The 25,502-nt window shown below is 43.1% G+C and overlaps 1 protein-coding gene across 1 annotated transcript in view; it reads right to left on the bottom strand.

The window, feature by feature from the left end:
- sez6b (seizure related 6 homolog b) overlaps window positions 1–25,502 on the bottom strand; it is a 315,312-nt gene that overhangs the window by 140,495 nt on the left and 149,315 nt on the right. The window lies entirely within an intron of this gene.

Raw genomic sequence — 25,502 nt, 5'->3', positions numbered from 1 at the left:
TATCTGGGAATATTAACTACTGTAGATACAGTTTACATTGGTACTACGGTACTACCATTTGAAAAACATTGTAGCACCGTTATACCATGCAACACTATTGTTAACCTCCCATCTATAAAGGAACCTGGAGGAGACATTTAATTCGAGCAAAGCTCATTCAAAACTTTCTAGTCAGTTTTGAACAAAACAACTTAAATCCTTTTAAAATATTTTGCAGCCAGGCAACCTCCCTTGAGTGAACAGCAGACTTTCCTATAACAAATTCCTTTTCCATAACACCCAAGAAGAGGAGGACTGCTTGGATCATAAGGCTGCTGATGCTTTGTGGTTCAGCCATACATAATTGCAAAGCATTCAAACTGCAGGGTCAGAACCCTTAGCACATTAACAAAATGGAAAAGTGTCCACTAAATGGATAATGATAGGAGATTCTTTGAAAATGCTGTGCAGCACAGGAAAGTAATCAGCTAGTCTTTAGGAGACTACAAAGTTTTGATTTCACAATGCTTCATTTCCACCCTAATAGCTCTCCCTCCCTCTGTTTCTCGACTTACTAATAACAATCTGCTTCCAACAATGAAGCTCGCTATATTGGAGGCACATTCTCACGAGCCGATGTTTCAAAAGGCATTGCAAACTGTGGTGTGGAAATCAGAAATGTTCAGAAGACAGACAGGATGATATCTAAAAGTGAATGGGACTGACAAGAATTTTTTTCTCTGTATCCTATGAAGAGTCAGAAGCAAGGTTACACATTGTTTCTCAGAAAGGTGATGTGTGTTTTGAGAGATTGACACCTCTCTGAGGGTAAAATCACGTTGGCATCTCACGCTCACTCTGATCCATGCAAATGACACATGAGAGACAAAGCAAAGGGCAGGAAGCCCTCAATCCTTGTCATCTATTTAAATACAGCCAGTTGTAGACTAAATCCAAAAGGCTTTTTCAACGAGAACACCTAGGAGCAAAGCGCCAGACTGAGCTTGAAATGTCAGCCTTTCGCTTTATGATTCATTTATTAGCTGTGACCTTACATGAGTCATTATGAAATAACTGATGTCAAATTTCAAGGTTGTAAATTAGACGTGCTCAATTAAATGAATGTGCCCAACATTATTAAATTAATTATTATTCATTCCACGAACATCTCGTTAGACGCATGTCCATCATCGGGCTGAACAGTTGTGAGCACGGTGATTAACAGTGCCATTAGCATTTTCATTAGAATAAGGTTTGGTATGGTACGATTACAAACCGTTCCCAGCTCAGGTTTCTAAACACGGTTAGCTATTGTAACCATACTCAGGAGAAAGGACCGTTTAGTGATGTTGCAACTCAGTCAGCACAACTAATCCCGATTACACTGAACAACTAAAAAAAAGAAAAAAAGAAACCGTAATCGTGTCAGCAAGCCCAGATCGGTACAATGCTAGTTGTTCTGCCTGATGGAAAAGATGCTTTTGTTACCTGTGAGAATAGCACCAAAATGATGGCAAAGAAAGGTTGTATCTTGGGACTTCTAGCCTTTAAAAAGGCTTTAACAGTGAAGAACACTGTGACACTTTTTCTTTTCACAAAAATGCATCTCACACTCAATGTCAAGGGAATTTTGTGTTGAAAAAAATCCCAAAATTCCCATTTACCTTCTTTATATAACCTCAGAAATTTAGAGTTCGAGGCAAGACCAGACACAGTGCATTGAGGCAGGAGAGTGAGGGCTTCTGTGGGGAAGAGGTGCTGTTTGATTTGCTCCATTAGTGCTGGAGGAGTATAAACAGAATCTCTCAGTCTGCCTTTACTGTCTGTTCAAAGGTTGGATTTGACATTTAAATGACCATGGGTCAGCCTCAGAAGCTTTTTACACAAACCAGCGGGGGAGTGCAGGCTTTGTTTTACCCTCTATTGCATTTTCTCTTAACTTGCAAATAGGTATATTCACTGAACTCCTATTTAAATAATACCTTTCATGAGAGAAAACACAGCGCATAAGAAATAGCTGCAGATAACAGCTGGAGGGAGAAGTGCAACATCACTCAAATTTTACACAAAAAGTTCTCCCTCTGACATAGCATCTGTAAAGAAGTGGATAATTTAGTAGTCATTGTTTAGCAGATACTTTTATCACAAACTTCCTCACGGGCTTGAACCAGCAACCTTTCCATTACCAGCACTGAGCTTTAGCAACTGCACCTGACCAGAACAGAATTAGTCAGCAGTGATCGTTTAAAATGTTTTTTTTTTCTTTTTTAATGGCCAATGCCATTAATGAGCCAGGTGGCTACTAGGCTGATATAATGCCGATATGTACATATGACTTCACACATGCTTCTCCTGGTTTCTGTAACCAGGATGTAAGTAAATCAACAGTGTACACTAATCTAATTACCACAGAGAGTACTGCGCATTAGCTATAGCTTTTTCTCAGAAAAAGTCTGCATCTAACTAATTGTACATAGAGCGCTTAGGCATAATTTACGGGTGGGACGGGTGGGACATGTCCCAACCACTTTTTGCCTTTGCCAATTTTGTCCCCACCACATTTTGAAATAGCTTTTATCAGGTAAGTGTCTAATGCAGAAGAAACATCTCCAGTTCTTGAGGAGGAGTTTCCATTTAGTTTGTGTGTGTAATAATAAGTGTCAATCCAGCGCTGAAGTTGATTATTTTTTATGTTATAATGAGTGAACATTAGGCTTGGGATCGATGCGTGAAAAAGGCATCGATAATCGGAAGATTTTCCAGATGATTATCTATATACAGTGTATCTGGAAAGTATTCACAGCGCTTCACTTTTTCCACATTTTGTAATGTTACAGCCTTATTCCAAAATGGATTAAATTCATTATTTTCCTCAAAATTCTACAAACAATACCCCATAATGACAACATGAAAGAAGTTTGTTTGAAATCTTTGCAAATTTATAAAAAAATAAAAAAACGAAAAAAATCACATGTACATAAGTATTCACAGCCTTTGCCATGGCACTCAAAACTGAGCTCAGGTGCATCCTGTTTCCACTGATCATCCTTGAGATGTTTCTACAACTTGATTGGAGTCCACCTGTGGTAAATTCAGTTGATTGGACATGATTTGGAAAGGCACACACCTGTCTATATAAGTTCCCACAGTTAACAGTGCATGTCAGAGCACAAACCAAGCCATGAAGTCCAAGGAATTGTCTGTAGACTTCCGAGACAGGATTGTATCGAGGCACAGATCTGGGGAAGGGTACAGAAAAATTTCTTCAGCATTGAAGGTCCCAATGAGCACAGTGGCCTCCATCATCCATAAATGGAAGAAGTTTGGAACCACCAGGACTCTTCCAAGAGCTGGCCGCCTGGCCAAACTGAGCGATTGGGGGAAAAGGGCCTTAGTCAGGGAGGTGACCAAGAACCCGATGGTCACTCTGACAGAGCTCCAGCATTTCTCTGTGGAGAGAGGAGAACCTTCCAGAAGAACAACCATCTCTGCAGCACTCCACCAATCAGGCCTGTATGGTAGAGTGGCCAGACGGAAGCCACTCCTCAGTAAAAGGCACATGAGAGCCCGCCTGGAGTTTGCCAAAAGGCACCTGAAGGACTCTCAGACCATGAGAAACAAAGATTGAACTCTTTGGCCTCAATGGCAAGCGTCATGTCTGGAGGAAACCAGGCACCGCTCATCACCTGGCCAATACCATCCCTACAGTGAAGCATGGTGGTGGCAGCATCATGCTGTGGGGATGTTGTTCAGCGGCAGGAACTGGGAGACTAGTCAGGATCGAGGGAAAGATGAATGCAGCAATGTACAGAGACATCCTTGATGAAAACCTGCTCCAGAGCGCTCTGGACCTCAGACTGGGGCAAAGGTTCATCTTCCAACAGGACAATGACCCTAAGCACACAGCCAAGATAACAAAGGAGTGGCTCTGGGACAACTCTGTGAATGTCCTTGAGTGGCCCAGCCAGAGCCCAGACTTGAACCTGTTTGAACATCTCTGGAGAGATCTGAAAATGGCTGTGCACCGACGCTCCCCATCCAACCTGATGGAGCTTGAGAGGTCCTGCAAAGAAGAATGGGAGAAACTGCCCAAAAATAGGTGTGCCTAGCTTGTAGCATCATACTCAAAAAGACTTGAGGTTGTAATTGGTGCCAAAGGTGCTTCAACAAAGTATTGAGCAAAGGCTGTGAATACTTATGTACATGTGTTTTTTTTTTTTTTTTCTTTTTAATAAATTTGCAAATATTTCAAACAAACTTCTTTCATGTTGTCATTATGGGGTATTGCTTGTAGAATTTTGAGGAAAATAATGAATTTAATCCATTTTGGAATAAGGCTGTAACATAACAAAATATGGAAAAAGTGAAGCGCTGTGAATACTTTCCAGATGCACTGTATAAACAGTATATTAGTGCTGTCAGTTGATTAACATTTTTAATTGCGATTAATCGCATAATGTTTTGTAGTTAATCGCGATAAATCACAGATTTTTAAAGTGATGAAATTTGACACTATATATACTTTTTTTTTTTAGTCAAAATGTATTTATTTACATCTTGGGAAGAAAAAAATGTAGTAATATAATGCTTTATTAACATTTTCCAATCAAAGCCTCCCACAATATAAACATGTCCTAAAATATCACCAATTCAAGTCACATCAAACGTTTCTCAAAATCTAAGTGGGAGTTTGACTAATTTAAAGAACTAGTCCTCACATAGGTTGCATATTCATTGCAATGGCCATTAAATCTCTTAAACTGTCATCCTTCACAATATTAGTCTGCCAGTAGACTGTGGCTATTCGCTTTGTTACAGCAATCATGAAGCTGCATTCATGATTCACGTCAGGGTGGCAACACCAGCGTTGAGCACCACTTTGAACACACCATGTGCCTTACAAAGGCTGAAAAATACTTGATTTCTGTCAAAAGGCCCATCTGGGCTTGTTTTGTACATTAAATAGTGCTAAGAGATCCTTTCTCCATCATTTTACCACTGACATAGAAGCGCTGTCAGAGATTCTTTTATTTAATGAGATAACAACCTCCACGGCTCTATCATTGGAGAGAGCGTAACGGTCAACTTTAGCGTGTTAAGACGGTTCTGCCCATAGAATGTCTGTGGGACTGCCGCGTATGCTAAGCTTGTTGGCACTTCTTGGTAGAAGGGCTCTGGTGTGTGCATATGTGTAATGACTCCGGGCGGACACATTACAAAGTTTCTGCCTTCACACCAGTGTTTATGCTGTATTAACGATAAATGCGTTTATCACGATTAAGAAAAATTAACGTTACAATTTTTGAATTAACACATTAATTCTGACAGCTCTAATATATATTTTTTTTCAGATAAAAATAGGGCTACCCATTGCACAATAGTCTTTGTCTTTTTTATTTTACATATTTCTCAACACAACTTTCTTGAAGTGTGAGCAGCAGGGTAAATTAAAGGGGGCTGCACACCAGATGTGTCGGACATTCTAAAATTTGAAACAATTATTTTCTATGAAGGTCTCGCCGTCTCTCGAGGCTGTTTAAAAACAGCACCACGGAGCGTTACTTGCATAGTTTTCCATTAAATTCAACCCAAATCATTATCAAAGGACAAAGATTATTTACTCTAGCCATCAGTGGATGATATGTTGTGTATATGCATCTTCATAAAGCCTACACAATGTATTTTCATTTACAAGTATGTCTTTTTGTGGTTTGACAGTTGTAATGAAACCTCTTCAAAGATATATACAGGGAAATTGCATAATCATTTTTAACCGTTCAGTTTGTAAGGTTAAACCGGTTTCATACACTAAACTGCAAACTCATCAACGCCACTTCCATTCTTGAAGAAGTAGAAAAACCTTTGAAAATTTTGTGTGTATGCATCCTGTGCAAGGAGCTCTAAAATACCCATCCTATGTTGTTATACCTGTGCCTTTGTGACCTGCTTCAGTAAATTTTGTATCACCCCCTTTTGGTCTCCCAACGCTATTACGGCAGACATTCAGCATAAGCCCAACTGAGTGAATTGGAAAGCAAGCAAATTAGGCTTCTATTTAAATGTCGGCTAATATTAATATATTGATGCCTCAAAAATGTATCGATAAAATAACATGCCGATCAATAATCAATATATTGATATTTTATGACATGCCTAGTGCTCAATGCGGCTGTTGTCAGTGCCGTTTGTGACAGCGGGCGGCGATGTTCTCTCGTCCATCCACACGCGCGCTTTATTCGCATCGCAGCTGGCACTCCTTTCCAGTTAAATCGCAAAATGCCAACAGATGTGTCCCCACTCATAATATACATCCAGTGATGTACAGATGCACTCTTTGTTTATTAAAATAAAAAATTATATTAGGGCAGATTAGAACCCGGAAATCCTTGTACTGAAGGAGAACATTTTACCATGAGACCAATCAGTTATAGATCAAGTAATCAAATTAATTATGTGAAATATTTATTGGAGCTCTTAAATTGGTCACCAAGACCGACTGTTTATCAAAACAGTAAAAAATTATTTGACATTATCTGCACATAACCAGATTGCAGTAATCTCCTGACTGCTTCTAGTGTACATGACCCAGCTCACCACATGCTTTTGTCACAGACTGACTGTTATGCAACAGGTTTTTTGATTCAAACTGATATAATATGCTCTTTAGAGGAATACATGCTTCACAAGAAGAAATCGCTGGAGTTGCAAAAGTTTTGTGAGGTTCCTGAACTAATGGCTCAATTAGAGTGGTTCTTTTCAATGAATCAGTCCAACCAATTGCTGAATCAGTCTGAATCGAAGACAGCCAGTGCCTCCCCTGCAAAATTCATTAATCTGCCCCCTGTCTAACTATATTAACAGTTTGAAGGATGGTTGTTTGACAAATCTGAGCTCAAATACACAGGTCTCATACATCAAAGAGTTTATTGAGGTCTGCAAATTTATAGCAGGTTTACAGGGCTGATGAAAGAGGACATTATATCTATGTTCAGCATACATACTAATATATTTTCTTCATATTATATTTCTAAGATCAAATAGAACCCGCTCCTGTTCAGCCACTGGCGGCATCTAAAACCCTTCAAGACACACAAGGATATTGGTTCATCTCATCTCCCCAAACTTGTGTGGCAGCAATGTGATTGGAGGAGGGAGTGTTTGGCTATGATAGCAAAGGTTGACAGGCAGCATACCGGCACTCTTCTATGTCTTTCCACACACCACTCAGCAAATCCTCAACTCAATTTTCCTCCACACTGTTTGCATTGATTAAGGTATTTCTGCCTCCTTGAAAAGATGTTTCTTTGCTCTAGCCCTAAATAATTTTTGATAACTGCTGAGTGAGGAGAGCAAAATGGTTGTGGGTATCATGTATTAAGAAAAAGAGACAGACAGATGGTGAGAAAGAGGAAGATGGAGAGGAAACCACAAGCTACAAGGCACAAATAAAATAATAATAAGAATGAAACAGACTGTAAGGCAAAGCACTGCCCTCCCCATTGTGTACAGCATCAATAATGCACCAGGGAAACAAACACAGTGCCTCCCTCACAGCAATAGGCCTGCCTTAGCTCCATGCTTCTCCACAATGTCCCCCGCTCTGCAAAAAAAAAAAAAAAAAAGAAAGAAAGAAAACCACCAGGAAGGAGCACACTGCCAACTCTAAGTTATGAAAAAGAAAACAAGAGGAAGAGGGAAAACAAATCAAGCTGCATTTCTGCCAAAGGAAGTAATTAGAAAAGGTTCCGTTCCTTTCTATGGACTTCACTCATGAGTCAGTCATTAATATGTGCAATCAGTAACCTATAAAGGCAGACCTACTGTGGGCTCTGAGGTTGTTAATCGATTATATATGCTTCAGTTGAAATCATCAGTCCACATTATCATCCATAATCAGCAACTTTGAATCAATAGTTTTCCATTTTTCCATTTATTGTATATATGGTGCTCAAAACTCAGAGAAACACAAAGCCTGACTCTGAGTGATGGAGAAACGCCTCAAGAGGCACTTTGATGTTTATCATTGAGCGTTTCAAAGACTTTGACTAAAAATGGGCTTATCTTGAACAAACCCCAGAATTCAAAATAAATGGAGCTGATTAATTTTGAGAGCATTTTCTTTAAGTGGAGGAATGGTTTTCGGAAAAGACTAAAAACACTATTTGTTCCAACATTATCTCTCCTGAAAAAAATAAGACTGGACTCCACTGTTGTTTTTTATGTGAGAAAAAAAAAAACTAACCAATCCAATTCATGTAGAAAATAAACAATTCCATGCAGGCCTTTCAGAACACAGAAAATAATAATACAAATTATTATTACATATATACCTTTAAACCTCTATGACGAACACAGTTTCTGTATTAACGTATTTCCTACTGAAAAAATAAGTTGGTTTGGGACATATCTAAGTGTTTTCTTTTTTGTAAAATAGTCAATAGCCTTTGGATTAAATCAAAGCTTTTGAAACATAATTTTCTAAAGACGAGTCACCAATAATTTTGGTCTGTTTTCCAAAGAGAAAGACTGTACATTTAAAGGAATATTCCACTTTGAATACAAATAAAGCTTAATTGACAGCATTTGAGGCATAATATTGATTACCACAAAAAACAAAAAAACAAAATTTCTTTATTTTCTTTAAAAAAAAAAGCACAAATCTGGGTTCCAGTGAGGCACTTGCAATGGAAGTGAATGGGGCCAATCAGTAAACATAAAAATATTCACTGTTTCAAAAAGTGCCCAAAATACCCAAAAGACACAAACAATATGCTTGTATACATGATTTTAGTGTGATGAAATTGCTTACTAACCTTTTCTGTGTAAAGTTATAGCCAATTTTATAACTTCGTTCCATGATGATGTAATGTCAACAAACCCTAAAACCCTAAAATGACTTTAAAATGACTATTTAAATAACTTTGCGGCTGAATTAATGTAAGTGCTTTTATAAAATTATAAGTGTCACATTTCTGTCTTTAAACCCTCCAAAAATTGGTCACATTCACTTCCAATGTTAGTGCATCACTGTAACTTCGTTTCCCTATCTGTCACACACTCGAACTTGTGTCGATGTAGTGACACTAGGGGTCACACTTGGGAGCCCCAAACACCTCTGCTTTTTTGAAAAAAGGCCAATGAGAATTGGCGAGTGGAATTTGCATGCAACTCCCCCGGACATACGGGTATAAAAGGAGCTGGTATGCAACCACGCATTCAGATTTTCTCTTCGGAGCTGAGCGGTTGTATTCAGTGCACTGAATTCAATTCCCTCCAAAGATGCACCTCAAAACTGCTGGATTTACGGCACATTTCAGTGGCTTCTCCCCCTCTGCACCCGTGGAGTGCAGAGAACGCCCCTGGGCACTTTGGCAGAGCGAAAATAAGAGAGTATATTTTAAAAGAGTATATTTTCATTCACAAAAAGAGCGGCACACCCACGGAACGTCTTTTTAAAGATGCCTTTCCGTTTGTGTGTTATTCCTGGTTGCGGTCGTTATCTCTCCGCTTCTGACGGCCACGATCGCTGTCTTACGTGTCTGGGCACTGCCCATGCGGAGACATCGTTCATGGATGAGTCATGTCCTCAGTGCGAGAACATGACCATGGCAACGTTGTGGACTGGCTCGTCTCAGCGTGAGTTCGACTTCTCGTTCGGAGCTCGGGAAGACGACGAAGACGCCCTGCCCCCGTTCCTTTCTTCCCAGAAGTGCATGAGGAGCTGACCCCCTCACTTCCCTCGAAGGTGGAGTGGCCAGGGGGTATTCGGTGATCCCCCAGGTGGATAAGGCGCTCGCGGTGCACTTGTGTCCGCAGAGCGCCACCACCTGGCACGGGCACCCGAAACTCCCGTCCAGGGCCTGTAGGTTTACGTCGTCCCTGACAACTGTGGCCTGCGGTGCCACTGGCCAAGCCGCCTCCACCCTGCACACCATGGCTCTCCTGCAAGTACACCAAGCCAAGGCGCTAAAAGAACTACACGAGGGTAGTTCTGACCCGGGATTGATGCAGGAACTGCTCTCGGCGACCGACCTCACTCTCCGGGCAATGAAGGTCACGGCGCGGTCTCTTGGGCAGGCGATGTCCACCCTGGTGGTCCAGGAGCGCCACCTTTGGCTCAACATGGTTGAGATGCGAGAGGCAGACAAGGCACGGTTCCTTGACGCCCCCATTTCCCAGGTTGGCCTGTTTGGCGACACCGTCGAGGACTTTGCCCAGCAGTTCTCGGTGGTGAAGAAGCAGACGGAGGCCTTACAACATATCCTGCCCCAGCGTGGCTTAAGACCCCGCACCCTGTCTGCTCATCACCAAGGGCATCCTCCTGCAGCAACAACACCGGCTCCACCGCAGCCCGCCCCCCTGGCCCGGCTCTGGTGTGGAAGCCCTCCGAAGGTAGCAGACGCCACCAATCTCGCGGCCGGCCGCTAAGAACCCGAAGAAGGCTACGAAGCGCCCCCGAGACGGGCGACCCAGGGGCGAGGAGACCCACTTCTCTGGGGCTGGTCAACAGACCACTTCATCCCCCGGTGGAGGGCCGGGAGGGGAATCTTTTGTCGCCGCATGCCCAGGAGGCTGCAGCACCCAAAAACCTGACAAAAGAATGGTTCCCTCATCTCCTGGGTCACATATCCGGTGCTCATGGCCGTCGTCATGACCACCGTCCACCATCCCATTTTGGCAGGTATGGCACTCCAGCGGCTGACCCCTGACCCTGTGCGTCCAGCTGTGGCACAAACACACCCACACGGAATTGGTTCCAGTGGACTACGGGGACGAGATTCCTCCTCCCCCCTCCTCGGCCAATCTTATGGTGGGCGGCAGGAGCCAGGTAAGTGCTTTGATGTCCCTGGACTCAGCATGGCCACAAGGCTCGAGTCCCCTCGACCTGTCCCTCCAGCCGAGATGAAGAAAGGGTTCTACAGCCCTTACTTCATCGTACCGAAGAAAGGCGGTGGGTTGCGAGCAATCCTGGACCTGCGAGTACTGAACCGGGCTTTGCACAGACTCCCGTCCAAGATGCTGACGCAAGAACGCACTCTAACGAGCGTCCGGCATCAAGATTGGTTCGTGGCGGTAGACCTGAAGGACGCGTACAGCCACGTCTTGGTCTTACCTCGACACAGACCCTTCCTGCGGTTTGCCTTCGAAGGCCAGGTGTACCAGTACAAGGTCATCCCCATCGGCCTGTCCTTGTCCCCTCGCATCTTCACGAAGTTCACAGAGGCAGCCCTTGCCCCGCTAAGGGAAGTGGGCATCCGCATCCTCAACTATCTCGACAACTGGCTAATCCTAGCTCACTCTCGAGAGTTGCTGTGCACACACAGGGACCTCGTGCTCCAGCACCTCAGCCGACTGGGGCTTCTGGTCAATTGGGAAAAGAGCAAGCTCTCCCCTGTTCAGAGCGTCTCTTTTCTCGGTTTGGAGTTGGACTCGGTCTTGATGACAGTGCGCCTCACGAACGAGAGCACACAGTCGGTGCTGAACTGTCTGAAGGCATTCAGACAGAGTACAGTGGTTCCACTGAAACTTTTTCAGAGGCTCCTGGGGCATATGGCATCCTCAGTGGTGGCCACACCGCTCGGTTTGATGCATATGAGACCGCTTCAGCACTGGCTTCAGACTCGAGTCCTGAGATGGGCATGGTGCCGCGGGACACATTGCGTGAACATCACGCCGATCTATCACTGCCTCTTCAGCCCTTGGACCGACCTTGCATTTCTACAGGCAGGAGTTCCCCTAGAGCAGGTCTCCAGGCGTGTTGTGGTTACAAAAGACACTTCCAAGACGGGCTGGGGCACCGGATGCAACGGGCCGGCTCCTGCCTGCGGCTGTGTTGGCACATCAACTGCCTGAGTTGTTGGCAGTACTGCTTGCCCTGCGGAGGTTCCGGCAGAGCAAGCATGTGTTGGTCCAGACGGACAACACAGCGACAGTAGCATACATCAACCATCAAGGCAGTCTACACTCCCGTTGCATGTCGCAACTCGCCTGCCGTCTCCTCCTCTGGAGTCAGCAGTGCCTCAAGTTGCTACGAGCCACTCACATCCCCGGCGACCTCAACACCGCAGCGGACGCGCTGTCATGGCAGATTACCCTCAGGGGAGAGTGGAGACTCCACCCTCAGGTGGTCCAGCTGATTTGGAGTCGATTCGGTCGAGCACAGGTAGATCTGTTCACTTCCCGGGAATCCTCCCACTGCCCGCTTTGGTATGCCCTGGCCGAGGCACCCCTCTGTATATATGCAGAGCACACAGCTGGCCCCCTGGACGTATATTTGGCACACAGCTGGCCCCCTGGACTACGCAAATATGCGTTTCCCCCAGTGAGCCTACTTGCACAGACCCTGTGCAAGGTCAGGGAGGACAAGAAGCAGGTCGTCCTAGTAGCAACCCACTGGCCTACCCAGACGTGGTTCTCGGATCTCATGCTCCTCACGACAGCCACCCCCATATCCATATGGATTAGGATATGACCCAGATCGGAACTGAACCTGGGTCCCTGTGAGCAAACAGCCCTTATATGTCCTGAGCACAGCCCACTGCACCACGGCTCGGACTAAGGCACTCTCTTTAAAGACTGCCCTACTGACTGCGCTCACTTCCATCAAAAGGGTAGGGGACCTGCAGTCATTCTCTGTCAGCGAATCATGCCTGGAGTTCGGTCCGGGTTACTCACACATGAACCTGAGACCCTGACCGGGCTATGTGCCCAAGGTTCCCATGACCCCTTTTAGGGATCAGGTGGTGAACCTGCAAGCGCTGCCCCAGGAGGAGGCAGACCCAGCCTTGGCGTTGCTGTGTCCGGTGCGAGGTTTACGCATCTATTTGGATCGCACACAGAGCCTCAGAAGCTCCGAGCAGCTCTTTGCCTCCTTTGGTGGACAGTGGAAAAGGAAGCGCTGTCTCCAAACAGAGGATCGGTCACTGACGCCATCGCGATGGCATATCAGACTCAGGACGTGCCACCCCCTGCGGGGTTACGAGCCCACTCTACCAGGAGTGTGGCGGACTCCTGGGCCCTGGCCAGTGGCGCCTCTTTAGCAGACATCTGCAGAGCAGTGGACTGGGCAACACCCAACACCTTTGCGAGGTTCTACAATCTCTGGGTTGAGCCGGTCTCGTCCCGTGTATTGGCAGGCATGAGCAGGTAAGTTCCAGGACAGCTGGCCGGGTGTACCACTTGCGCATAGCGCCTTTCCCCTCCCTTGAAGTGAAGACATGCACTCTTGACTCCCAGTCGTGTTCACAGACTGTGATCCCTGGACGACTTTCCTCCTTAGCCCTCTGGCAGTTGAGTTTGCGGAGAAACTCGCTGACCGGCTCAGTACATGCACTAATGAGCCCCTGTACTGAGGTAGGTGCTCCACATGTGCTGGTTCCCTGAAGGCGACCCCATGTGATATTTTCCGCAAAATCGTTTCCCTGTCGGCAAACTGCGTCTTCCTTGGGCAGAGGCCCCTCTGCCCCCGGTCGCCATGCTCTGTATAAAGTCCTCCCCCTTCAGGTAGGACCTACCATGGGACCTCTCCACATGACATACTTCCGACAAGACTCGGTAAAACCATGTGACGTATTCCACTCAAAATACCCCCCCTCTTTTTGGGCGGGGTGTGGTCTCCACAGTGTCTTCCCCTTGGGAGGGACACCCCCCAACGCAGACACTTATGGCTCCCAGTCAGTTAACAAATTCCACTCTTTTCAGGGAGAAAAGAGAGGGAAAGAGGCCTCGGCTGGGCTAGCCTGTCCCTATAGTTGGGCAGTTGACTTGTTCCTGATGGACCGTTTGACACTCATAAGAGCGTTGGGGGAAGTTACATGACGGCCTGATGTGCTGGCTACGAGGCACACAGCGGTCTGCCCGTAACACACCACCAGTTAACGTAACACAGTTCAGATAGTTGTGGCATTTTGTATAGGGACCCCTAGTGTCACTACATCGACACAACGTCGAGTGAGTGACAGATAGGGAACGTCCTGGTTACTGATGGAGGGAACGAGACGTTGTGTCCCTCTTGCACAACGTCTCGTGTTTGGGGCTCCCAAGAGTGACCCCTAGTGTCACTACATCGACACAACATCTCGTTCCCTCCATCAGGGAACGGAGGTTACAAAGTAACCAGGACGTTTTTGCTTCTTCTTCTTCTTTTTTTTAAAGAACAGGACAGACGAGCTGAACTTAGTTTTTGTGGTAATCAACATTATGCCACAAATGCTGTCAATTGAGCTTAACTTGTATTGAACCCGGAGTACTCCTTTAAAATACATATATCTGCTACAAGTTAATTTTGTCAATATTTAGAAGTACACTTGAATATAGACATAGAGTATAGGCCTAAAATTTGTACAGGCATCAAACATAGTAACAAAACTAAATTTTTAAGGATATGTGAAACTGTTTCAGATCCATGTACAAGTAAAAACTACATTTCTGCTTACACCCACACACATGCAACTCTCTTTATCCTCAGACGAAGCTTTAATTATTTTTTTTTTTACTGATGAGCCCTTTCCAAGAGCATGAGGGCAAATAAGGGAAGTAGTGAGATGAGGGGGCTACTTCACCCGCTAAACTGATCTTCTTTGATTCGTGTCTTCCCCACTTACAGTTCACCACTTACACTCCACACACACTAGGCTTTATAATTAATCTATCTGGATGGCAGAGAGCTAGCTATGTGCAGCTAACAGACTCCAATTATATGGAGAGAGCATGCATGCACTGAAAGGCTGAGAGCTGAGTAATCGCTTCCAAAGCATTTGGTTCATACACACTGTGTGGTCATCACACACACACACACACACACACACACACACACACACTGTATGTTTTTAACTCCATTTTCACATACACAATACAGCTTCTCTTAAAAAGCACTTAACTATAATATTCATCTCACCATGTTTAAGTATTTATTTTTTAGTGTCAATATAACTAATTAAAATGATGTATCAATTATTTATCAGTGCATTTATGGGTTTTCTATGGCTGGAAAATAAATATAATGTATTCAACCAGCTCTCTTTTTTTTTTGGTGAACATGCGCTAGACAGACAACTTTGAATGTTGTGACGCTTCTTGTTGCTTTTTTAGCATTTTGTACAATGAACACCACATTTTAAGATGCTGTGTAAAATTAAAATATGTTAAAATATGTAAAAAAAAAAGTACTTAAATAAGGATCTGTTTCTCACCCACACCTATCATATCGCTTCTGAAGAGATGGATTTAACCACTGGAGTCATATGGATTACTTTTATGCTGCCTTTATGTGCATTGTATGGACCTACAGATATTTTTCTAAAAATCTTTGTTTGTGTTAAGAAGAAGAAAAGAAGTCACACTTCTAGGGTGGCATGAGGGTGAGTAAATGATGAGAGAATTTTCATTTTTGGGTGAACTATCCCTTTAAAGAAAGCATAATATTATAGGTGATCAAACTGTCTTTTACACAGCACCATCATTTACAGTGAAACGGAAACACCATGGAAAAAGAACACTCTGGATAACACATTGTCATTCTCAAGTAATGCAAGCAAAGTATGCATCTAGAAACACACACACAAAAGAAACCCACATGCACAGACATTTTAATCTAGTAAAGTAAACAATGACAATGTGAAACGTTTTTCAGTGCAGCACCAGCCTGACAAATCCTGCAGCATTGCTCTGACACGTTCCAATACCCTTCATTATCTTCAGCACCGTCACACATAATTCAAAGGCCCTTTTGAAACTTCAAGCTGGGAGAGAAAGTGTTCTCTTTCAGCCCTATTCTGTCACAACAGAGAACAATCCAAGTTACCAGACAAAGCACACTTAGTCGGTTTGACATCTTTCACAATTCATCAGAGATAACAAAGGCAATTGCAGTACCTGCAATGCACAAAGAAGGCACACAGTCTCCCAACACAAATAAAATCTAATGATAAAGTAATCATTGCATAAAAAGGTCTTAGAAAACACATCCTCCGTCACATTCGACTGGGGTCTGATTTCAACACTAAGACTATGAAGGTGAAAAATAGCTTGTCTATCAATGGCATTCCCTAGACTCAGTTTGAGTATGTTCTGTTTGCTTCTGTCAGGATTGTGAATGCTCCAGTAGTTTACATCAGATTGCTTCACAATTGTGATGAAACAAGCAGTTATTTTTAAGCTGCTCTCAAGTCTGCCTTGAGAAGGACCAGTTGTGAATTGGAAAACACAGTAATGTGTTGTTGACTGTGTGCTGAAAGTAATGGTGATTGCTGAGGCCCACCATTAACTGTATCTGAATCTTGAAGATCTGGCTTTGCAATCTGATTGAAAACCAAGTGCAACTCTATGAAAATCTGATTGTAAACATTATGTAAATTGTGTGTGTCCTAATTGCTTGATCATTGCATTGTTGTACTGTAAGTAATGCACACAGCTTAGTTAAGGCTTTTGTGTTTCACATAAAAAAGAAAAGTCATTTGAGTTTGGAGTCACATGAGGGTGAGTAAATGATAATGAAAATAGTAAAATAGTAATGATTTTGAGTGAATTATGCATTTAAGAGCCACCAACTAAATTGGGCACTGGTAAAAAAAAAAAAAAAAAAAAAAAAAAATATATATATATATATATATATATATATATATATATATATATATATATATATATATAATAACATAATGAAATATTTATGATTTAAATGTTGACCACTTTTGATACTTTGAATGGTCGCCAATGGAGACTTTTTTTTTCAGGAAGGTGTAGTTGCCAGCAGTAGCTAACAGGCTAAAGCTTGCAAACCAGCCAAACCTTGACCCATTGGTTTGAAACGAAACCATTTTTAAAATATATATATTTATCATGAATTTATTCTACAGAGGACAGAACCTTTTTTAATTATAAGCCATTGCGACAGTCAAGGTTTACCATGTAGCACAAGTATAGCTACATTACATATCTCTCAGCAAAAATCTATATGTATCACAGCTCTCTACACTCCCTTGTTCTCTAACTTCATCCATAATTTAGAGTAACAGACACCGCTGAACTGACAGCTGCTCCGCTCTTTGACTGTCACTCTCCCTTGTGCCTTCATGAGATATCTGAAGGTTCACCTGTGTGATACATCTGAGGCTAAAGGCTGTGCCACCTGGTACAGAACAACAGCACTGGCCCCTCCAGTCCTGTGCACCCGTACTTTCTTCCATTTTGCACAGCACAGTGGAAAGGTCACTCTCATATCTCCATAATGACCAGAGACAAAAAACAAGCTGGGTGGATCAATGCAAAGACACTTGCTATCAGTGGCTGCTTATCGACCGGCAGCCAAGAGCAGCCAGTGATGCACTCAGGCAGGCATCACCTACTCTATCCCAGTGGAGAAACAGCGAAAGCAAAAGATAGAAAAAGAGAGATACAGCACTACTCGGCCAATACTGATCACCTTCCCTTTACTATGTGTAAAAACAATCAACAAACCAGTGTGAAAAGTGAGAGTCAAGGTGTATTGTCATGGTATAAAGTGACAAATGGTGTTAAGCAGAGAGGATTTGGACATTTTCAACCAATCTAACAAAATACTCTGAGCCAATACCGATTCTAATATTTTATCACTTATTCACCTATTTGAACATCTCGGTTACTGTCGTAACCTCCGTTCCCTGATGGAGGGGAGACGTATCTAGTATGGAAGCAGGCCGTGCCAGCTGCGGCCTTTTCTTTCCATGTTTTCTCTCCATAGAGTATTCAGTTATTCGGCTGGGGCCATTTTAACGCTCAATAAATGCGCCGGGGGAAGGTGTTCTTTACCTATCCTATTCTTTCAGGGGGAAAAGACCCCGCGGAGACCACATCCTGCCCGGAGGGGAGGTAACATGTGGCAAGCACGTCATGTGGGCTCAGAGCCGCACATGGAAGAGGCATGGTGGTAGGTCCTGCCTGAAAGGGGAGGAGCTCTAAAAACACAGCGACTGGGACAGAGAGGGCTCTGTCGAAGGGAGAAGCAGGTCTGCCGACAGGGAGACCGTACTGCGGAAAATACATCACAGGGGGTTACCAGAGTAACCGGCACCTGTGGAGCACCTACCTCAGTAAGGGCATATTAGCACACGTACTGGTTCTGGCTGTGAATTCCTCTGCTGAATTCGCGAGCCACAGGGATAGGGAGGAAGGACATCCAGGGTTCACAGATTCGTGAACTCGCATGGGAAAAGAAGTGCACATCTTCGCCTCTTTGGAGGGGAAAGGCGCTATACGCAAGCGATACACCTAGCCAGCTGTCCGTATTTCTGAACTTACCTGTTCGTACCTGACAGAACACGGGACGAAACCGGCTCAACCCGGTTTTTGTAAAATTTCGTGAAGGTATTGGGTGTCGCCCAGCCCGCTGCCCTGCAGATGTCTGCTAGAGAGGTGCCATGGGCCAGTGCCCACAAGGATGCCAGACTCCTTGTGGAGTTTGCTCGTATTCCCGAAGGCACAACCTGGGCCTGATATGCCATAGCAATGGCATCCACAATCCAGTGGGCAAGCCTCTGTTTGGAGACAGTGTTCCCTTTCCACTGTCCACCAAAGCAGACAAAGAGCTGCTCAGAGTGTCTAAAGCTCTGCGTGTGATCCAAGTAAATGCACAAAGTATGCACCGGACACAGCAACGACAGGGCTGTGTCTGCCTCCTCCTGAGGCAGCACTTGCAGGTTCACCACCTGATCCCTGAAGGGGGTTGTGGGAACCTTGGGCACATAGCCCGGCCGGGTCTCAGGATTACTTGAGAGTCACCCGGACCGAACTCCAGGCAGGTATCGCTGTCAGAGAACACTTGCAGGTCCCTGACCCTCTTGATGGAGGTGAGCGCAATCAGGAGGGCTGTCTTCAAGGAGAGGGCTTTCAACTCGACTGACTCTAGCGGCTCAAAGGAGGCTCCGTGAAGGCCCAGGAGGACCATGGAGAGATTCCATGAGGGGAACAGGTGTGACCTAGGAGGATTCAGCCTCCGGGCGCCTCTCAGGAACCTGATGATCAGGTCTTACCGTCCAATGTATTGTGGTGTGCCACTATGGCGGCCACATACACCTTCAAGGTGGAGGGGACAGCCATTCCTCCAGCCTCTCCTGCAGGAAGGAAAGCACTGACCCGACTGCGTATCTCTGAGGGTCTTCAGCTCGGGAAGAACACCAATTCACGAACTGACGCCACTTCAGGGTATAAAGCTGCCTCATGGAGGGAGCTCTGGCCTGAGTGATCATGTCTACTACTGCTGGCAGTGGTCAGGCCGCCTCTGCCCTGCATGCAGGCCGCCTGCCCGAGTGCTCGCGCCATGACCTTCGTCACCAGGAGGGCGAGGTCGGTCGCCGAGCGCAGCTCCTGCATCACATCGGGATCAGGACTACCCAAGTGCAGTTTCTTTAGTGCCTTGACCTGGTGTACTTGCAAGAGGGTCATGGCATGCAGGGCAGAGGCGGCCTGACCAGCGGCGCTGTAGGCTTTGGCCATCAGAGACGACGTCGTCCTACAGGCCTTGGAAGGGAGTGCCGGGGATCCCACCAGGTGGCTGCGCTTTGCGGGCATAGGTGCACTGCAACCGCCTTATCCACCTGAGGGATCCACCGCCTCCACGACCTCATCAGCTCGTCGTGCACTTGGGAAGAAAGGGACCAGGGGGTGGGGGGGGGCGTGGCTGTGAGTGGCACCCCGAACCCAGGAACCAATCATCTAGCCGCGAGGGCTCAAAATTCAAAATCAGAATGAGTGGTTGCGAGCCAGCTCCTTTTATACCCGTATGGCATGCAAATTCCACTTGCCAATTCTCATTGGCCTTTTCTCAAAGATCTGAGGTGTTTAGGGCTCCCAAGGGCGACCCCTAGTGTCAGAAGGGGAACTTTTGTTATCTGATCACCATTTTGCTTTTGAATGAACACAGTGCAAATGAAAGCCCTACAAAGCTTGCTGTAGTAATACAGTCATTTCCAATGAAAATTAGAGATTCTATTTTCCATGTAGTAGACAAAGTACAACTTTACACTTGATGGTTACACTTTACAATAAGGTTCTGTTCATTAACATTAGTTAATACATTAAGTATCATGAACAAACAATGATTTTTACAGAATTAATTAACTTGTTTATTTTTTAGTCTTGTTATTTCGATAATTATATTATGAATAACTGTATTAATAATTAACTATTAAAATATATTGTTTTTATATTTAATTATTTAACAAAATATTTTACAATGTTTTCTTGATTTACAAAAAAGAATATTTAACAAAATATTAAATATGAATACTAATTATACATTATATTTAATTAATACTATTGCTGTTAATAATATTTATATTTCATTAATGTTGGCGTATACAACTTTCAATGTAAAATGTATTAGTACAATATGTAGAAAGTGTGTATGGTGGAGTATCAATAAAATGATTTGATTTTGTGTATAGTTTGCATAACAGGGCTACAAGACAGGCACGATGAAAGAACAAATAATGGATCAAAACAATCTAACAGGACAATTTTCATAGAGTTTGTTATTTTGCATGTTCTAGCCTAATAAAGCCCACTTGTGTCACCCAACTGTCACAGAACATAAATTATTTACAAAAACTCAACAAATGGTTCAGAAGTTTTTTAAAACATAAGCCTAAAACTTTGTCAGAAAAGGGGGAAATCTTTTAAACTTTTTGGAGCTTATCTTGGCTAAAAATTTTGGATAATTACTTAAATGCTTTGTCGCTTGTAAAAGTGCTGTTTCAGAGTTTCACAGCCTGATCTCATGAAAATTACGTGACCGTGGCAACATTTTTGCTAAGTGAAATTACGTGCTTCATTACACGTTTTGCTGCATTTTCCAGTGAAATGTCAGACAAGGGGCACCAAAGCGAGTGAAATGGTGTTGTAATAAGACACAGTTTTTAAGGTGTTGGTGGTGAATGTTAGATGGAGTTTTTAATGAGTAAAACCTACCTCCCTAACCTAAAACTTTAACCTAAACCTAACCAATAGTGTCCTAAAAGCAAATGAGAGGTAAACAAAACAGACAGCCTTACCCTAAACCAACACCTAAACCTAACCGATGTATCCTAAAAGCAAATGTGACATTATAAGCACATTTACTTAAGCATTCGCATCATTTCGTGTCACTTTAATGACACTTTAATTTTGTATTAGTTTACGTGCTTGACTGGGTTTGAGCCTCGGTCTTCCAAGTCCAAAGACCAAAACTCAGGTGAGCTAGCCCACAAGCTAATCACATTGAAATAAGTTTGTATACTGTATGTAGGTGAGTCTGTAATACAAGCATTAAAATGTGTTGTTTTTCAAATGATGTGTTAGAGTAAAAGAGTTTCGATATCATAACATATCACTGTGTAAGTAACAGAGCGAAAAATATGTGTGTATACACTTTTTTAAGCTGTTTGAATCAAAGTCAAAGTCAAAGTCAAAGCGTATACTATAGGGTAGCTCCTCGACTGGTTGATTGATCACATCATCTACAATCTAAATTTTACAGACGCAAATTTCCAAATCTTTACATTTTCCAGATTTTATTAATGCGGGTAGGTACATCCAGTAAGTAACATTATTTTAGATTGTAGACTTTTTTTAAACAATAAATATACACAATACATTACTAATAAATTATAAATAATGTTTAATATCTGCCCTTTTCATCCTATGGACAATTGCTGACGGTGTTTATAAGTCGCTTTCGATAAAAGTGTCAGCTAAATGATTAAACAGAAATAAATGATTAGCCTATAAATATCTTTTAATATCTAAAACAAACAGCTTAAAAAGGTAGTTTGCTGGTCCTAGCTGGTTTAAATCTGTTTAGCTGGTCTCCCAGCCTGGCTAAGCTGGTTTTCACCTGGTCTAGCAGGTCTTCCAGGTTGACCAAGCTGGTGTTTAACTGGCCATCCAGCTGGTTTCCTAGCCTGACCAGCTGACAAGTGTCCAAAGCCCCTTTTAAAACCAGTAAATCAGACCAGCCTAACAGTTTGGCCAGGTTAGGGGACAAGCTAACCACTTAAGGGGCCATTCACTCCAAACACTTCTTTTGTGTCCATCCACGCTGTTTAAAAAAAAAAAACTGTTTTCCTATGTAAACGTGCTAGATGGATGTCTTAGACCGTTGCGCTGTCTTGTGCAGGACTGCCTCATTTTTAGATGCTGTGTCAAGTTAAAAAGAACTTCAACAGTTAAAAATGCATCTCGAGACACTTGCGTTCTGTTCTATTCATTGCTGCTAAACTTTCAAATTTCAGTAACAGGACCGACACTTCACAGGCATTTTAACCTCATTAGGAGACTGGCAACACTAGTCCTCAATGCCAACCCAGAGTAGACATATCTAGTAGCCTAAAATCGCAACTGATGCAATAGAGGAAACATGATGTAAAATAGCAGCATCAGACATCATTTTGAGGTACAAGACCTCAATATGTCAAATTTTTTAACACAGCCGCCTTGAAGAGATCACGCTGAAAATTTGATGTGCTGCCTAAATAGGAATAAGCAAAGTGTCAAGGAGTTGAGGGATCTGGCTGAGCTCACTGACCTGATAATACCGCAAACCAGAGCTGTCCTTTCTGCACTGTGCTACTGCACATACCTCTGTCAATGAGCATCTTTGAGTACAAGACAAACAACAAATTCTGAGAAAGCTCAAAGGGAAACGAGATTCTAGCCTGACTCAGTGACAAAGTGCGGCTTTTTATCAGCAGCCATGGATGTTCATATTCCCCCGGCTGAACAAGTAGCCATGCCATACTGTGTATATGTGTGTATATATATATATATATATATATATATATATATATATATATATATATATATATACAAATAATAATCACACACATTTAAAACTATAAATCCCTCTCCAATGCCCCTCCCTGAGAGCCTTCCAAAATGGTCAAATAACTGCCCCACTTCCTATTAAATACCCCAAGGTTGCCTAGCCTTCTATCTGAGATTTCTTCAAATGCTGCCACCCTACCCATCTCTGTGCACCACTCCCAAAATGAGGGCGCTCCAGCCGACCTCCATCCCCTAAGGATCATCTGTCTGCCGATCATAACACTGGCTAGAACCCAATTTTTATGTATTTATCCCCTACATTAATGACTGCCCCATCGCCTAAAATACTGTCTGGGGCTAAATGAAATTTGATCGCCCAATACGTCACATATAAAACTCTGAACCCTCAACCAAAATTCTTGGATCTTAACACACCACCAAAAAACATGGGTTGTGTCCCCATCTTCTGATTGGCATCGTCAGCAGGTGGGTGTGTCTTTAAGACCAAGCCTATACAATCTAGAGGGGGTCCAATAGAATCAATGTAAAATCTTAAATTGCATAAGGCGCATCCTTGCATCTCTAGATGTAGACTTGACGTTTTATAGAATCCTAGCCCACACTCCCTTCTCCAATACCAAGTTTAAATCTTTCTCCCATAATCTCTTGAGGGAAGTAGAAGCTCCGTACCCCAGACTCTGCAGTAATCACCACTCCCAGGGTGTCTGCCACTTTAGGGGTGTGTATGCTACTTCCAAAATAGAACAGAGCAGGTGGTGCAGTTGTAAATATCTAAAGAATTGAGACCTGGGAATCCCAAAATGTTGAACCATATTTTCAAAGGATCTCAACACTCCACTCTCATATAGGTCACAGAGCGTAATAATCTCCCTCACAATCCACTCTGTCCAGCAGAAAGGGGATTTATCAATACATAATTTTGGGTTCAGCCATAAGCTCGAAGCAACATTTAAATAAATGTCTGAATTAAACATTCTGGACACTTTTGTCCATACCGCAAGCAAATGCAAGATAATGGGGTGTAACTTAACTTCTCCGGTTAGTTTGATAGAAAGGCTTTGCAATGGTGAGATAGGGGCAAGAACTTCCTGTTCAATACAAAACCAGGAAGGGGCTCTCTCAGGTGGAAGTGACCAATGAGCCAAATGTCTGAGACCGAATGCATAATAATAAAACACAATCTTGGGTAGGCCTAGCCCACCTTTGTCAATTGGCCTATGTAATTTACTGAAGTGTAATCTGAGACACTTACCATTCCAAATGAAGGACATTGCTATGCTATCAAATTGCTTGAAATAAGAGAGGGGGACATCTATAGGGAGAGATTGTAGCAGGTAGTTGAATTTTGGAATAAAATTCATTTTAATAACATTAACCTTCCCAGTCATAGATAAATGTAATGAACCCCACCTGCCCACATCGCTCGAAAACCTTTTTATTAAAGGGTCAAAATTAACTCTAACTAAATCACACAAATTTGCTGGGAATAAAATACCCAAATACTTAACCCTTTCCAGCCGGAGCGTTCAAATTTGAGAACAATTATTCCCATGGTTCCTGTCTCAATATCTTCGGCGTCCAATCACCGATTTTATTTCTGAAAACTGCCAGATACTCATGACAATATACGATAAAAGCACATATGATTGGTTAAGGGGTTACTTGGCACGAATAATAAATGTATCGTCATCCGAGTCATCCTCCATTTGCCTGGGCGGTCCCAGAGAGGATATCCCGGGAGATTACCTCCAGTGTTAGACTTACTGCTTCAAATTGAAAACTGAGGTGATCTTTCGAGGTAAGACAAGTTATTTAACATGTGTGGTCAATATTGTCTTTTGAAAGTCAAAACGTTTTAGTTATGAAGCATTTATTTGTAGGAGTAACGCTAGTTATTTCTGGAAAAAATGACATGACCGTCGGCGTTCATTGGACAGGCAGCTAGCCACTATTTTTAAGCAAATTTCTGTGAAACTTGCTAAATAAACATTAGTTTGCAAAACTATATACATTTTTAGCTAAATATCAATAACTTTTTTGGCCAATTTTGTCGCTTGTGGAAGATAGTCAAACCTTTTTTGTTACGAAGCATTTATTTGTAGTAGCGCTAGATAGTTTTTTTTTTTCTGGAAAAAAACGTGACCGTCATCGGCGAGCCTCTTCTTTTTATATAAACGTTTTTTTGGCAGTTTCTGTGAAACTTGCTAAATAAAGATTAACTAGCAATACTATGTACATTTTTACCTAAATATCAATAACTTTTTTTGCCAATTTTGTCGCTTGTGAAAAATCCGCCTGAAGTAATGTGAGGCAGAGAGCAGACGCTGTTCAGACTTGCCTGGAAACTGGCCTGCTAGTTAGATAAGTTATCTAGCTTGTTGATTTTCCCATGTAATAAAAAAAATGGTAGATATATTTCTATAATTTAGCAGATAGCCTTACACATCCATCACACAGACATGATTTTAGATTGTGTGTAGCTTCCTGTTCACAAGGAAAGTGTGAGAGGGCTGTCTGCAGTTGGATATTCTGCTTAGTCTGCAAGCCTTTGGTGACTATTCAGTGTATGGATTTGTGAAGAACACACTGCTGGCTACCAATTGTGTACTTTTTTCTGTTGTAGAGATGGATAGAGACTATGGCTCCCTGCTTTTGAGGGAATGAGCACACAGGAGGAAGATCTGCTGAACCAGGAACTACTGCAGGAAGACCCGGACCATGAGGAGATG

The sequence above is a fragment of the Myxocyprinus asiaticus genome, chromosome 31, assembly GCF_019703515.2.
Source record: "Myxocyprinus asiaticus isolate MX2 ecotype Aquarium Trade chromosome 31, UBuf_Myxa_2, whole genome shotgun sequence".
NCBI lineage: Eukaryota > Metazoa > Chordata > Actinopteri > Cypriniformes > Catostomidae > Myxocyprinus > Myxocyprinus asiaticus.
The sequence above is the reverse complement of the archived record's forward strand: the minus strand, read 5'-3'. Positions and strand labels throughout refer to the sequence as shown.